Source organism: Andrena cerasifolii, chromosome 13 (genome assembly GCF_050908995.1).
Source record: "Andrena cerasifolii isolate SP2316 chromosome 13, iyAndCera1_principal, whole genome shotgun sequence".
Lineage (NCBI taxonomy): Eukaryota > Metazoa > Arthropoda > Insecta > Hymenoptera > Andrenidae > Andrena > Andrena cerasifolii.
Window position 1 is genome coordinate 9,523,964 of NC_135130.1, and position 16,479 is coordinate 9,540,442.

The window sequence follows — 16,479 nt, forward strand, 5'->3', positions numbered from 1 at the left end:
TTAGGCGCCCAAAAAGGCTACTCCTTCCATACATTAAGATTGAAAAACCTTAAACGCCCGAAGAGGCCACTCCTTTTTTCTATCAGACAGAATCAGAATTCATTGAGCGCCCAATGTGGCTGCTGGAAATTTTTCTCAAAGTCTGAATTGCGTGACACCTTGCAATTTAAAGGAAATTTTTTCGAACTTGTTTAAATACAAATTGTCTGTTTCAGTTATAGTGTTTGTGATCGCCCGTAATGCGATCGTAGAGTCAGTGTTTTTGCGCAAGTAAAGCTAGTCGAGAGCACCGGTGCTCTAATAACTTTTTCACCGCGAAAGTAGAGTCATGCACGAGTCCAACTGCAGCTGCAACGTTGAGAGCTAAGCTGGGGCTGAGTTGAGGGGTGCTCGTCTGGGAGCTGCTGGTCAGAGGGATGCTGGTCAGACGGATGGTGATCAGAGGGGAGCTGGTCTCAGGGATGCTGGTCAGAGGGTTACGAGTTTGCAGAGATGCAGTACCGATGATGACAGCGAACGGTGAGTCATTTTATCATTCTTTGAATGGGGGTGCATGTAGTACAGCTACTTAGCTCTTTCGATTCTGGCCGTTCCAACACAAATGCACGACATGCAGAGGCCCTTTTCACATGGTCGGTATTCGTTTGGGGAACTCTTATGCAATATTTCGCGAATATGGTCTAGGGCGTCTAGGCAGTAGCCTTATGGCGTGGTCCTTTTCTAAACCATATTCACGAAATATCGTAGAAATGTTCCCGAAACTAATGCCAATTATATAAGATGCGCCACTAAACGTTATGCATGTGTGTTCGAAAGAGCAGCATCGATTGAGCTGACCATACAAGGTACTCGTAGATAGTGACATGCATGTGTCTGTCTCAAAATAAAAAATAAAATAAATCAATACAATTGTTGCTCGCGATTCTTACAATTTTATATCGATTAATAATAATTCGTAAAATAATCGGATCGATCGAGTCAAGTAGAGTCACCGCGAAATTTTTTGAAATGGGTCTCAATGAAACTAGTCTTCCTAACAATCTTGCATTCTAGCAAGATCTTTTATGGTCGCCGGTAATGCGATCGTAGAGTCCACGCTTTTTTCGCGTCCATATATTTTCAAGAGCGCCGCGGCTCTTGTGTAGAGTTCTATTACCGCGAATTTACAGTCAAATTTTTGCGGATCTATGATTTATACAGAGCACGGGAGCTCGTGTTGATTTTTCGTCGCGAAAGTAAAGTCAACCTTTTGCGTATCGGAAATTTGTCCAGAGCACCGGTGCTCTAATTGCTTTTTCATCGCGAAAGTAAAGTAAAATTTTCGATTAGCTTCAATTTTCAGCTGCTTGGTATTCTAGGTCCTAGAAAGGACCTAGCTTGTGGGCCCTAGAGAGGGCCTTCGGCATAGGCCCTAGAGAGGGCCTTCGGCATAGGCCCTAGAGAGGGTCCTAGTCATGGGCCCTAGAGAGGGCCTAGCTCGTGGGCCCTAGAGAGGGCCTAGCTCGTGGGCCCTAGAGAGGGTCCTAATCATGGGCCCTAGAGAGGGTCCTAGTCATGGGCCCTAGAGAGGGCTTTCGGCATAGGCCCTAGAGAGGGTCCTAGTCATGGGCCCTAGAGAGGGCCTAGCTCGTGGGCCCTAGAGAGGGCCTAGAATTATGCTAGCTTGGTAGCTAGCTAAGATGTACTTGCATGCATGCCGTAGAATGTAGAATACGAGTACCTTGTATAAGTGGGTCGTAATCTTTGTGCGTGCATTTTGGAAGGAAAAGCATCATACCTAAGGCACGCAATGCATTTGGTAGGATAAGCTTCCTACATAATGCATGCAAAAAGACCTTACCCAACAAAAACACATTCAGAAACTAAGGAATGTGAAATAGATGAAATGTGCGCGTTTAATAAACAGGAGCGCTAAAAGTTGCTGTTTAAATATAAATTGTCGGTTTGAGTTATAGTGTTTGTGATCGCCCGTAATGCGATCGTAGAGTCAGTGTTTTTGCGCAAGTAAAGCTAGTCGAGAGCACCGGTGCTCTAATAACTTTTTCACCGCGAAAGTAGAGTCATGCACGAGTCCAACTGCAGCTGCAACGTTGAGAGCTAAGCTGGGGCTGAGTTGAGGGGTGCTCGTCTGGGAGCTGCTGGTCAGAGGGATGCTGGTCAGACGGATGGTGATCAGAGGGGAGCTGGTCTCAGGGATGCTGGTCAGAGGGTTACGAGTTTGCAGAGATGCAGTACCGATGATGACAGCGAACGGTGAGTCATTTTATAATTCTTTGAATGGGGGTGCATGTAGTACAGCTACTTAGCTCTTTCGATTCTGGCCGTTCCAACACAAATGCACGACATGCAGAGGCCCTTTTCACATGGTCGGTATTCGTTTGGGGAACTCTTATGCAATATTTCGCGAATATGGTCTAGGGCGTCTAGGCAGTAGCCTAATGGCGTGGTCCTTTTCTAAACCATATTCACGAAATATCGTAGAAATGTTCCCGAAACTAATGCCAATTATATAAGATGCGCCACTAAACGTTATGCATGTGTGTTCGAAAGAGCAGCATCGATTGAGCTGACCATACAAGGTACTCGTAGATAGTGACATGCATGTGTCTGTCTCAAAATAAAAAATAAAATAAATCAATGCAATTGTTGCTCGCGATTCTTACAATTTTATATCGATTAATAATAATTCGTAAAATAATCGGATCGATCGAGTCAAGTAGAGTCACCGCGAAATTTTTTGAAATGGGTCTCAATGAAACTAGTCTTCCTAACAATCTTGCATTCTAGCAAGATCTTTTATGGTCGCCGGTAATGCGATCGTAGAGTCCACGCTTTTTTCGCGTCCATATATTTTCAAGAGCGCCGCGGCTCTTGTGTAGAGTTCTATTACCGCGAATTTACAGTCAAATTTTTGCGGATCTATGATTTATACAGAGCACGGGAGCTCGTGTTGATTTTTCGTCGCGAAAGTAAAGTCAACCTTTTGCGTATCGGAAATTTGTCCAGAGCACCGGTGCTCTAATTGCTTTTTCATCGCGAAAGTAAAGTAAAATTTTCGATTAGCTTCAATTTTCAGCTGCTTGGTATTCTAGGTCCTAGAAAGGACCTAGCTTGTGGGCCCTAGAGAGGGCCCAGAACAGGGGCCCTAGAGAGGGCCTTCGGCATAGGCCCTAGAGAGGGTCCTAGTCATGGGCCCTAGAGAGGGCCTAGCTCGTGGGCCCTAGAGAGGGTCCTAATCATGGGCCCTAGAGAGGGTCCTAGTCATGGGCCCTAGAGAGGGCCTTCGGCATAGGCCCTAGAGAGGGTCCTAGTCATGGGTCCTAGAGAGGGCCTAGCTCGTGGGCCCTAGAGAGGGCCTAGAATTATGCTAGCTTGGTAGCTAGCTAAGATGTTCTTGCATGCATGCTGTAGAATGTAGAATACGAGTACCTTGTATAAGTGCAGAGAGATCGACGATAATCGTCAGTCTATCTCTCTTTCGATTTCGCTTTCGCGTTCGCGGTTGTCATTAATAGTAGAGTCAAATCATCGTTTCCCTCATTGCAAGCAATGACGGACGCGATGAGTTTATTGAAATGGAGGGTGGATGGGATCGGTGTTTGTTTCGGGATGGGTCACTTTCGTAGGTACCTCCGCGTTGGTGTGCCCGGTTCCTTGGTAACGTTTCTCAAGCATTGCGACTTGCAAAACGATATCAAGCTAAAGCCTACGATCTAGTTTAAGGGTCCAGATCGAGCGAAACTTACATTCAGTGAGTTTGGTTCGGTCTAGACATCTAATCAGAATTTTATTCTCTTTCAGGTAGGTATTTCTTCGATGGTTTTACATGATTTATTCTATTTCATGCATTTCTTCGATGGTTTTGCGTGATTTATTTCATTTCGTCGATTTCTTCGATGATTTTGAACTCATGAACACATGTCTTCCACAAATAATGTTGTTGTTTATATAAATTTTTATGTTAAATAAATTTGTTTGGCGTTAAATAAACCTGAATAGAATAGCAAGGTTAAAAGGCGTATGTGTTCTTGTTTTGTTGCGATCCTTCTTTCTCGGTCGTTGCACGGAATACGTTTATAAAACGATCTTTAAATTGTTACTCTAACAGAATCATTTGTAAATCGCGGGTTTCGACTGACTTCTTGAATTCTAATTCCTACCACACGTAGCGTTACAATCTGTTTCGAGGCTTCATCGGTAACGTTGCATGCGACACAAAAATGGTAAGGTGGTTCTAGGACTCCCCCAAACCGGTGACAGAAAAATGCATTGGTTGATAGGTCTATCCTATACCTCGTCTGTGCTCCCGTAAACGATTCTGTATCGATAAAGTTGAATGCGACCACGGACGAGGTATTCTCGGTTAAATTTATTAAATTTTTTTATTTCACACCTGCACAATCCTTATACATAATTACTTTATAACAAGTATAATTGGAATTATCGACATCAGTACAAGATGTTGAATACATCAACTTCCTTCTCAACATTATTTTATTCTTTTCACATTTCCTTGCATTATTTTAAGGAACTTTTGTTTATTGTATCTTCTTTCCTATTTCTTTAAACGTAATAATAAAATAAACGATTCGAATCTTAATACTCGTTTTCACAACGTCGAAACGATAAGCGATGTGACAGGTAAAAGTGGTGTGCTAGACTGCTTTTAAATACACAGCTTGTCAATTCGATATGTTAGTGGTGATTCTTCATGAGCAAATTTGTTGGTTCGGTTTGTGGTTATCAAAAATTGGGAAAATGGACAGTCTGACTACCGCGTCACGTTCATACCGGCCCTAGAGGTGTTATGCGTCATTCTTACAGTCTTTCCGTAGCAGGGGACCAAATTCTTCTTTTACCAAAAAGAAGATATAGATTTAGACAAAGCGTAGGTAAGATAGGCCTACATTTTAAGGAAGGTTCTGTGCCACCCAGGGGGACCAAGCCGTCTTTGTTTGGCTGAAGTTTTCCCGTTTAGTTAGCACCGTATTGGTAGGAGGCGCTAGGTACATCACACACACATACCTACGTGTATCAGTGAGCACGACACACAACCTTTCGACGTTGGTGAAATGTTACCATGACGACCGTCGTCATTTAGAAATGTTTGGCGCAGACACGAGGAAGTGTCCTCACTTTCCCTGGTTTACCCTTTCTAAGGCCGTCTGACCATGGATTGTCGCGTCAGTGACGCGTATGCAGCAGATAGAAGGATATACAAAGCAATTGAATATATTTTCTTTTCCTAAGAAAAGAAGAAATATTCAATTTCAATGTTTATCCTTCTATCTGCTGCATACGTGTCGCTGGCGCGACGATCCGTGGACAGGTTTTAAAGTAAACGGTACATTACACGTATACACATACACATACGTCCCGATTCACACCAATTCACACATTCACAGTTTAGTACGCACCTCATTGGTAGGAGGCGCTACAAACTCTGCTTCAACTTTCGTAAGAGGGAAGCTTGGCCCCCCTGGACCGATGGCGACCGAACTGCGCAGCCCCCACTACTGCCTACGGGCCCGACGCAGGCGATTGTACGTAGCGATTTAACTGCCGGTTTCCCTGCCCGGCCAAGGGCGGGACATGACCGATATTATATCTTAAGGGGGTAGACACGTCACGTGACCTGGCCGATTCGGCAGGTCGGTATTACAGCATTTTTTTCTGCACAGAAATGGTAATACCGATAGATCGACGATTACCCGGTGAACGCGAGAGGGAGCTGTTTGCTATTTCTTGTATTCTATTCTGAATAAGGAAAGAAATTCTCAGCTGTTCCGTTATACTTATAAAAATTTAAACGGAAAGTTGGCTGGTACTGTAAACGTAGAAAATTCATTGTACATTTTAATTATTTGAAATGTGCTTATGCAACAATATTCTACGTTAGCAGTAAGGAATTCTAAGTGAAAAGGGAAAATAGATGAGGGAATGTCCCCAGAAATTGAAATTTGTTAGGTTAGACATTTTTTTACTAGCAAAGCACCGAAACAAAAGATGAAATACACTTATTACACGTCCTCTGCAGAAAGCAGTTATCAACAAATATTATATGTACAAAATTGTATTGAATGTTGAATTGGGCTAGTGAAAATGCGCAGACTGGATACGCGTGATTATTATGTGGTCGGCTCCTCGAAGTGACAGAAAATATAACCTAAATTCTCGCTCTTTAATTTGCTCTCCGGAGACATTACTTTGTGCCATCTCTTTCGACGGCATGTTCTCCTGTTACAAAGCCCAATTTTGTGCATTCTGAAAATTTTTGCCAGATTTTGGCCCAGGTATCAGGAGAACATGAAGCGAAAAGAGGTATTCTGAATTTCAGCTTCGAAGGCATTCTCGATTCTCTCTCCGAAGACGTTACTTAGTGCCACCTCTTTCGACATCATGTTCTCCTGTTACAAAGCCCAATTTTGTGCATTCTGAAAATTTTTGCCAGATTTTGGCCCAGGTATCAGGAGAACATGAAGCGAAAAGAGGTTTTCTGAATTTCAGCTTCGAAGGCATCCTCGATTCTCTCTCCGAAGACGTTACTTAGTGCCACCTCTTTCGACATCATGTTCTCCTGTTACAAAGCCCAATTTTGTGCATTCTGAAAATTTTTGCCAGATTTTGGCCGAGGTATCAGGAGAACATGAAGCGAAAAGAGGTATTCTGAATTTCAGCTTCGAAGGCATCCTCGATTCTCTCTCCGAAGACGTTACTTAGTGCCACCTCTTTCGACATCATGTTCTCCTGTTACAAAGCCCAATTTTGTGCATTCTGAAAATTTTTGCCAGATTTTGGCCGAGGTATCAGGAGAACATGAAGCGAAAAGAGGTTTTCTGAATTTCAGCTTCGAAGGCATCCTCGATTCTCTCTCCGAAGAAGTTACTTAGTGCCACCTCTTTCGACATCATGTTCTCCTGTTACAAAGCCCAATTTTGTGCATTCTGAAAATTTTTGCCAGATTTTGGCCCAGGTATCAGGAGAACATGAAGCGAAAAGAGGTATTCTGAATTTCAGCTTCGAAGGCATCCTCGATTCTCTCTCCGAAGACGTTACTTAGTGTCACCTCTTTCGACATCATGTTCTCCTGTTACAAAGCCCAATTTTGTGCATTCTGAAAATTTTTGCCAGATTTTGGCCCAGGTATCAGGAGAACATGAAGCGAAAAGAGGTATTCTGAATTTCAGCTTCGAAGGCATCCTCGATTCTCTCTCCGAAGAAGTTACTTAGTGCCACCTCTTTCGACATCATGTTCTCCTGTTACAAAGCCCAATTTTGTGCATTCTGAAAATTTTTGCCAGATTTTGGCCCAGGTATCAGGAGAACATGAAGCGAAAAGGGGTATTCTGAATTTCAGCTTCGAAGGCATCCTCGATTCTCTCTCCGAAGACGTTACTTAGTGCCACCTCTTTCGACATCATGTTCTCCTGTTACAAAGCCCAATTTTGTGCATTCTGAAAATTTTTGCCAGATTTTGGCCAATATATCAGGAGAACATGAAGTGGAAAGAGGTATACTAAAGGGTATAGCCGGTTAAGATGGTAAAATGTGCCCTTGAACCGAATTCGACTCACGATGAATCATTCGAAAGCTTATTAAAAAAGAAACATTTGTGGCAATTTTCAACTTCGTATCTCCACCCGGACGGTAGTAAAGGGCAAAAATAAGAAATCAGGTTTTTGTTGAATATCTCCTATACTAGGGGATGCAAAATTTTGAAAAAAATCAGAGACATTTCTGTTATCGGGGCACATATTAGAGAATTGTTTCAGATTTTTAAATTGAAAAACCAAGCCGTGAAAAATAAAAAACGCCAAAAAATGCTGAAAAATGCCGATTGTGTATCGAAGCAGGCTTGGCACTATAATTATATTTTTACTGTAAGTACGTATGATTGTTACTATTGTTCTGAATTTTTTTCAGATTTTTCAATTGAAAAACCAAGCTGTGAAAAATAAAAAACGCCAAAAAATGCTGAAAAATGCCGATTGTGTATCGAAGCCGGCTTGGCACTATAATTATATTTTTACTGTAAGTACGTATGATCGTTACTATTGTTCTGAATTTTTTTCAGATTTTTCAATTCGGTGCGCCGCAGTTAAAAAAATTAAAAAACCGATTTTTTCGTCGTTTTTTCCGTGTCAGAGTAACGTATACGTCGAATTGCTTCATGAAATAAGTGTTTTATGCGATCTTCAATGTTTATACGTACAGCAAAACATCATAGGAATTAAAGAAACTGAAAAACCTAATCATTTGTCTTAAAGTTACAAATAAGGGGCGCAGGCCTTTCAAGAGGCGTTCGAAAATTCTGCGTCTCTTCGTTAAACAGTCACTGTCTCGAAACATCTGCGCCACTTCTCGCTCTTTGATTTGCTCTCCGGAGACGTTACTTTGTGCCATCTCTTTCGACGGTGAAGCTATCGACAGCTATCGCTTCAGTTTTGTTATGAATCCACGTTGGCAGTCCTCCCGAGAAGGCGCCATCTCGTATCTACTACCTCAACTACATTTGTCACGTGACTTGCTATGTATTATCGCCAATATGGCGGAACTCTGATTTGGGAATGTAGTCACGATTTTTCGTTTTTCGTTTTTATATGAGCAGATTTTGGCCTGGGAGAGGTCTCATTCGAAAGACGAAGATTCAATGCGGAGCGCTCTGCTCACCGTTTGAGTCACAAAACTCTTTTAGTGACCTAAAAATGCTTGGATTCTGCGGGTATATTTTGTCGACTTTTGCTTTACTTTGGACACTGATATTATTACATATCAACACAATCTCGTTGAACCATGAGCAGAGCGCTCCGCATTGAACCTTCCTCTCTCGAATGAGACCTCGCCCAGCCCCAAATCTGCTCATATAAGGACGAAAAACGAAATATCCCGAACCCATGTTTCGGGCCAGATTGTGTCGGTATACAGCGCGCTGCATTACCCGTGTCTACCCCCTTAATATGCCAGATTTACTACTACGACATCTATGGTTGATAAATACGACATTATTATAACCTACTGAAGGTAATATAGTTCTAGCTTTCGTATGATAAAGAAAGATTAACATGTGGTGATATTTTATACCAAAAATATTTTAGAGTTCTTCATTATCTACTGGTATCTATGTTACCGCATCTTGCCTACCGTCAATAATTCAGTTCACCACTTTATCTTCGGATGCTAAGTTACCTTCAGAACATAAGATTATATCAGTGCTTTCCTCGCTGCTGAGAAGTAACCCGTGTAACATCTGGTAAAACAGATTTTAGAGTAGCAAAACGCTTTGACATTCGAGGTTGTGGCTTAAAACAGAAAATACAATACTATTAACACTATGCTATACAATATAATTTATTGTAACCTGGCAATCTCCCGTACGTTACACGTTTACAATACATTCTATATTCTTTAAACCTCAGACTGATTATCTTTAATACAAAATAAAATTATCTACAATTCAATAGACCCCTGTGATACTTTTAAATGAAACCTGTTTTACAGTGTAAAACTCTTTCCTGTTCGAAATATAATGGGGTGTCTACAAACAATATTGAAAGTTATTGTACGTTACCGATATCGTGAAAGTGCATCGTGTACGATGCTATAGAATGGCCGGGTGATAAGGGAAGTATAGCTACTGCAAACTCGGAATTGCTTAGAAATGTGTGTGACGTTTGTATGAAAACGACATCATACGAATATACCCGCGAGATAAAAACTACATTCCCGTAAGTAACTCCATGATGTTCAATTGGATCGTGAAATAGCCTTCCTCCAATTACCGCGCAAGCGGGATTATTACAACGAGGGTATAGTTTCCTGTAAATTTACTTTTCTATTAAAACCTACTAGAGAAATATATATCCTGCATTATTCACGCGTTTAGTAATTCTGTTCTCCTTTCCCAGAAAATCCAATAAACAATTTGAACAAAGTTGTCGGATATTTGCTCTCGTGTTTCACAATTTGGAACTTTAAGGCAGAAATGAAGTTGCACATTGGGGGATGCAACTTTCGAACAGAAATATGCTCGCGTTTCTGTTTTGGGGATTGTATTACGGCCTGATTTTCTACAACGTCACCTTCTTTCAAACTCCGGACAATTGGTTGGAAGTGGAGCAACCTTTTGTTCCATTTTTGATTATGTATGGCTTTTAGCATCGCATTCTTAAGATCGCCAACCCTCGGAGGCTGTGCGATTCTCTCTCTCTCGTGGAAAACTTACGAATATTGATCTGCTGATAGTGGCCAAGCCGAATTACTTTCTGATTGGCCAATACCTCAGTATTTCAGAGATTCAATGCTCCAATACACCAGTGTTTTATTGGCCTAATGCCCCACTGGTCCAATTCCTCGATACCCCGGGACTCCAATATCCAAATACCCATTGGCGCGTTGCCCCAATACCCCATTTTTAGGCGGGAAATATTCAACAGCTTTTGTGTGTTATCGCGCTTTCGTAGAACAGAAATTTCCTGCGCCAGAAATTGCGTAATCGAATATGCGCGGGAATAAATTATTGAGTTCACGCGGAAATAAGCTTGATGGGCGAATACGATGTACCAGCTTCGAGCGGCACAGCTGTTTGCAGTCGCACAATACTACTGAGTTGCTGCAAGTTTAGCGAAATATTCCCTTTTTGAAGTAACATAATATTTCTTTCACTTACAAATCTTTCAATGAGTGTTGTTTTAATATTGAAACGGTTAAATGGAACGGTTACCAAATTGACTAACCGTGGTATAATTCCAAAATACTATTGCTGAAACTGTTTCTGAATTATAACTTTGACCTGTCAAATTCCTCGATTTTTAAATGCTACAAATGAAATAACGGAAATAAAGTTTCGCCCGGTGTACGTTACCGAAGCGGTATTGCTTTTAGAAAGCAGCATTTCAACAGTTAGAAACTTCGCGCAGAGGTATACCGTTAATCGGTTTCTGTATCGAGCGAGCGTTTTATTGAAAAACTGCGTGAAAACTCAAAATATCGGTCAATAAATAATGCACAGCCTGCGCTTCAATTTAATATGGGAGTTTCTAGTGGAAAAAAGTATCGCAAATTCGTTGATAATGGAGGTAAAAATAATTTAAACATAGAATATTCATCTGGATAACGGAGTGATTATAAACTAATTGAGAACGACAATTTCTGCGAAGTTATTTACGGCCTCTCTGACGTGTTCTTTTCTTAATTCATTATTTACTCGGGCAGATTTTGTCTTTGTTCCCAAAAATTTTGCAGAGATTATCGTGCACTCGACACTCGCCTCTAGTATGGCCATTTCCTCCATTTAAGGCACCCCCTCCGTTTCCCCTTTGTCTCGTAATAGTTTCCAGCTCTCTCCACAGCTCTTTTTATTTTACTTTTTATCATCTTTCGCTAAGCTGGCTTCTGCGTCTTATCATACTTGACTCGAAGGCTATTTAAGGCCAACCATCACTGTTGTCCCTAGATATTCTTCTTCCCAGTTTCGCTTTAGCTATGGGAAAATGGTATTGAAGGGAAAGAGGACGGTTTTACGAGAAAATCTCATATGTTCATTTCTTCTTTTATATATAATTCTCCAATCTAAGATACCCTGATACCCCAATATCTCAAACTGCCATAACCTCGATATTCCAATATCGCAATACTCCGATACTCCAATATTTCAAACTGCCATAACCTCAATACCCCAATATCGCAATATATATCCGGGTATACCCGAATACCCCAATATCTGAAACTGCCATAACCTCAATATCTCAGCATCAGAATACTGTTGTCCCTAGATATTCTTCTTCCCAGTTTCGTTTTAGCTATGGGAAAATAGTATTGAAGGGAAACAGGACGGTTTTACGAGAGAATCTCATATGTTCATTTCTTCTTTTATATATAATTCTCCAATCTAAGATACCCTGCTACTCCAATATCTCAAACTGCCATAACCTCAATATTCCAATATCGCAATACTCCGATACTCCAATATTTCAAACTGCCATAACCTCAATACCCCAATATCGCAATATATATCCGGGTATACCCGAATACCCCAATATCTGAAACTGCCATAACCTCAATATCTCAGCATCAGAATACTCACCACCCTAATACTCCTGTATTTGACAAACCGGTCTCCATTAGTACTCCTGTAACCTAATAACTCAGTAATCTCGTACTCCAGTACTCCATAAACGATAGAGACAGATATTTGGCGACACTGTTGCGTCACGAGCACATGTCACGTTCCCACGACAATTTTTATTAACGCGACAGAATTCATTAGGCCTTCACGCGAATACCAGCTCTATTTACAATTTCATTGCAGATACAGAAAAAAGGGGGGAAACAAGGAACTCTGTTTGATCACAAGAAAAACAGCAAATACCCATCGAGGAACTCTTCCACACTAATTAATTACGCTTCCCCTGATCGCAATGCCCTCCACCAGAGCCAGCTTAACAGGCAGCCTCCGATGGCCGAAGCGAAACGACCAAAAAGAATCGCGATAGATAAACGGCGATCTGTGTAACAGGGACAGTGGCGAGCGGACGATGCCGTTACAAAGACTCGAATCCGATAACGGACTGCACTCTTGACCTCTATAAAAAATGATACGCCGACGAGCGGAGACCCGACGGTTTTTCCCAGAGTAATTGTGGTGTTTGTACGAATTACTTCGTCCGTGAACCAACGACTGTCTCTCGTTCTGTGGCTTTATTTCGCTGAAAAGTTACGGTGAAACGGGTCTTATAGTCTCACCGGGGGGTCGTGCAAGGGACACGGGCCGAAAAAAGTGTCGCACGAAGAGAGAACCGCCCCGCGTCGGGGCAATAAATCCTGGAATAATTGTCGAGTGTCCACTGTAGGCTGTGGACGAGGATTTGTCGATCGTTGAAGCTGTGCTGCAACGAATACAGGTACTGCGATATTTATGCGCGCAGAAATTATTTCGGAATTAATTAGCCGTTTAGTAAGGGCGTCCGTATTTGTCGTGGACCGCTACCGCTGTGGGCGGCTGTTAAAATAATATTACTATTACAGTTCGATATAGTTGAAAAGGGACGTTCCAGAAATGCGAGCCGAGGTTCCACGTTTTTCTCTGCGCTGGTGCTTCCTGCTGGCGGCGCTGACATATTTGTGGCAGGCACAGTTCGTCATGGGGAAGCCCTTTCGATTTCCGGAGTCCGAGGACCCAGTGAAGGTTATCGGTGGAAACACTATCCAGAGGGCCGTCGCAATGATCACTGAGGAGCCAGAATATCCGATTCTTCAAACCAGGTCTATGATCACCTTTCCCACCAGATGTCCTACGAATTACATTTTCCTTAAGGAGAGATGTCGGAAGATAATCTGATGTGAAACGCTTGCTCTTGGAAAATAAATGTTGCAATCGATGTGATTTTACTGTGTCTGTTTGGGGGAAGGGAACTTGACGACCACATCAGCAATCTTATTACGGATGTCACTTAGGTCAATCATTCTTATCAACATGTGACTAGAAGTTCCTCACGAGTGACTAACAGGGGATCATCCCGAACGCGGAAATTCAAAAAATTCTGAAACTTTGTGAATATGTAGGAAGTTTGCTGCCCAAACTCACTCTAAGGAGGTGTAATTGACCCCTGAACATCCAGTTATTTTCCGATTTTGTGTTGTAACTGGTGAATTGTAAAATAATTTGTTTACCAAATGATAGATTTAATTAAATGAAGTAACTTTTGTCTTGAAACTTTTTTTCTATCTCTTACAGTTCGTGAGTTATAACACAAAATCGGAAAACAGCCGAATTTTCAGGGGTTAATTTCACCCCTTTCGAGTGAATTTGAGCAGCGAACAAAAATTGCGTTGTAATCAGGAGGAAATCCCCTACATATTCACGAATTTTCAGAATTTTTTTGAATTTCCGAGTTCGGGATCTTCCCTTGTAAGATATCAACGAATTGTTAGGTATCACATTGCTCCTTCTTTTTTACACTGATATATAATATAATATGTTCTCATCATACAAAATGTCTTGTTTTTAAGAGCATTTGCTCATTAATTTTCTGAAAGATACTTACAATACCTCAATATACCAACATCATAATACTCCAATGCTCCAGTACTCCTGCACCTCATTACTCCTATACCTTAGTACTCCTGTTCCCAAATACCCCAGTATTACCTCCTTACCCCAATACCTCGATACCCTAATGTTCCTAGCGCAAAGCATGCTAGAGTTACTGGAAACCTTATATTTAATTCACACTGAAAAGTTGAGGCAGTAAAATTATTAAGAAGATATTGCCACACATTCTACCCACCTATGTCTTCCTGAGTCAGGAGTTAAAGTAATCGGGCACCGCTAAATACTTCTCGCAATAATTGGGGTGTAACTTATCCTAATGACCATTCCTTGGAAGGACTGGGGGCATTTCAGTTCCGTTCGGAGGAATTCTGGGGGTGTGAGGACGGTTTGGCCAGCAGTGACCTAGAATATCTTCTGGTTGAAACGTGGCGAAAGCTAGCAGGTACCCGCAGAAAGGCGACGCGATAACAAAGCTCTCGCAGGGGGCAGAATTGTCACGAAATCCTTTGAAATACGGCTGCACCGTCTCCGATGTGTTCCTCGGTGGCTGGCTGCCGAGATTTCCGTTGCTTCGGGAATCTTTTCCAATAGCATGGCTACTCGACCTTTCGGAGTTATCGATCTTCATTGTTGAGGCCGCGGATGCGGCGAGATCATTATGCTCGGGAAAGAAGTTTCGTTGGCACCTCCAGTTTCTTTTTTTTAGTACACCAGTCTCTTTTACACGCTGCACATATATTTTGGGAATGGGCAATTTGTCGAAGATGTTCCGTTGATAAATCCTTCTTGCTTCTTGATCTCCTCCGAATCACTGTAATAACAATAATGTCTTCGGACTTAAAAGTTGGTAAAAAAAGCTTGCGAAGAGTACTTAAGTACACTCGGCCTAAATTAATTCCGCAGATCCGGTATGTTCTTTAAAGTTGCTAAGTACATCTCGTCCCCCGAAATCTCTCAATGTTTCACGGGTTATTAAGTATTAAAGAGGCGCTTAAGCAAATTTCGACGACGCACTTCTCGGTACGTACGTACAAAATTCAATATTTCAATTTCCGCCGGAGGAGCTGGGCCTTCAAGGTTCATCCACTTATTCCGCCTCCAATAAATTTTCAATATTCAAGCCCTATTGTGCGCGCAAGCGGCGTCCGTTTATTCGTCCGGGAATTCCCACTCGTTTACATCTGTACACACGAGATTAATGCCAGAACGTTGCTTTGCATTTCAAACGTTGCTTACCACGACTAACAGATCAAGCGTGAGCTAATCGACAAAAAGCTGATCTCGTGGAACAAGCGGCCGAGAGGCGTAAAGTAAACAATTTTAGTTGCACCGAGGTGACATTAATACAGAAAATTCTCGTTATAGGCTTCACGCTCGGTGCGAGCTTACAACGCATACCGACGACTACTCCGTGGCCGCCAATGAGAGCTATGCGCGAGTGAGAGTCCCTTCTCACTCTCGACCGAAGGATTTCAAGAAATGGTGGAGATAGCGACCGAGCATACAACGCATAATGGAAATGAGCTTATAACGAGAATTTACTGCACCGTTCCCTCGATATTAGATCGGGATTGAGTCGAAAAATGTACATCTATCCGGGGACGTCTTTAAAATTATTCTATTTACTACAGGGTGAAAGTTTTGCAAATTTTGTATGACAGCTGTTTTTAGTGATAAATATAAATGGAACGCTCATTAACCTTGAAATCCCTCATGGTCCCAATACCCCACTGTTTCAGCACCCTTTCAAATGGAAAGCTCTGAACAAAAATGTCCTAGTTCCATCTTCGTTGGTAGGCCCATTGAATCATTAACTTATTACTGAAAGTTACGAAAAGCGAGTTGGTGACGGGACGAAAAAATCCAGGGAAGCGAGGAGAAAAAGTTTCGCAGGCGAAAGTTGGTCGCTGCAGTAATTTTACCCATTTAATGATCCCGCCGCAATGTTGCTGGCTTCGAAGTGGCTCTCGATGTAGAGTTCGGTGGCCCTAATAAACGTCATTCAAAGTCTCGCGGGAAAAAAGGAAGAGGAGCGGAGAAAGCCAGCGTCACTTCAATTCACCCGAATAAAAAGATTTAATGGGCTTATTATACATGAATTAACTTGCGCTAATAATACGTGCCTGGGGCTCTCAGACACTCTCAGCTCGGGGAACTTGAAAAATGTAAGGATTCTGTTTTATTCGCATAATAATGTTCACGGATAACTATACGGATATCTTACGACATCGAAGGCGTCTAGTTTGGAGGAATTGAGAGATTTTGAGTTTCCTCCAAAAGTACGAAAAATCTTATTTTCGGTATGGAGTCCATATGACATTTTTCAGTATACACAAATCCTTATTAACACTAGAGTTACGAACAATTAATTTATAAAATTTAATTTTTATATCGTTAAAAAATATATACATATGTATACTTAAAAATGG

At 41.7% G+C, this 16,479-nt stretch overlaps 1 long non-coding RNA gene across 2 annotated transcripts; it reads left to right on the top strand.

Moving 5' to 3' along the window:
• The first annotated feature begins 12,458 nt into the window (after nt 1-12,458).
• On the top strand, nt 12,459-15,749 carry LOC143375747 (uncharacterized). 2 transcript variants are annotated; one of them, XR_013086974.1, is made up of 3 exons: nt 12,494-12,899; nt 13,024-13,260; nt 15,416-15,749. It is a non-coding gene; the product is annotated as an uncharacterized LOC143375747 (long non-coding RNA). The 2 variants fall into 2 exon arrangements; XR_013086973.1 differs by lacking the exon at nt 15,416-15,749 and having other exon boundaries at nt 12,459-12,899; nt 13,024-13,379.
• The last annotated feature ends 730 nt before the right edge of the window (nt 15,750-16,479 follow it).